This window comes from Bison bison, unplaced genomic scaffold (genome assembly GCF_000754665.1).
Source record: "Bison bison bison isolate TAMUID 2011002044 unplaced genomic scaffold, Bison_UMD1.0 scf7180017864285, whole genome shotgun sequence".
NCBI classification, from domain to species: Eukaryota; Metazoa; Chordata; class Mammalia; order Artiodactyla; family Bovidae; genus Bison; species Bison bison.
The window spans coordinates 1,290,130-1,290,918 of NW_011494857.1; positions in this window are offsets into that span (position 1 = coordinate 1,290,130).

Consider the following 789-nt stretch of genomic DNA (forward strand, 5'->3'; position numbering starts at 1 on the left):
CTTTTTTTTTTTTAATCAAAACAATAGACATAGCAACAAATTTGTAGGGAACAAATTATGATTAAAAGCTGCCCAGGGACTTCCCTGGCGGTCCAGCTGTTGAGATGCCACACTTCCAAGGCAGGTGGCTTTAATTAGTCACTACCCAATTCCCTCCTCCCTTCAGTCACTCAGTCGTGTCCGACTCTTTGTGACCCCATGGACTTCAGCACTCCAGGCCTCCCTGTCTATCACCAGCTCCCGGAGTTTACTCAAACTCATGTCCATTGAGTCAGTGATGCCATCCAACCATCTCATCCTCTGTCACCCCCTTCTTGTCCTGCCCTCAATCTTTCCCAGCATCAGGGTCTTTTCAAATGAGTCAGTTCTTCACAAACCATTCAATATCACAGTAATCCAAGCCTATGCTGAAGAAGCTGAAGTTGAACAGTTCTATGAAGACCTACAAGACCTTTAAGAACTAACACCCCAAAAAGATGTCCTTTTCATTATAGGGGACTGCAATGCAAAAGTAGGAAGTCAAGAAACACCTGGAGTAACAGGCAAATTTGGCCTTGGAGTGCAGAATGAAGCAGGGCAAAAGCTAATAGAGTTTTGCCAAGAGAACGCACTGGTCATAGCAAACACCCTCTTCCAACAACACAAGAGAAGACTCTACACATGGACATCGCCAGATGGTCAACACCGAAATCAGACTGATTATATTCTTTGCAGCCAAAGATGGAGAAGCTCTATACAGTCAGCAAAAACAAGACCAGGAGCTGACTGTGGCTCGGATCATGAACTCCT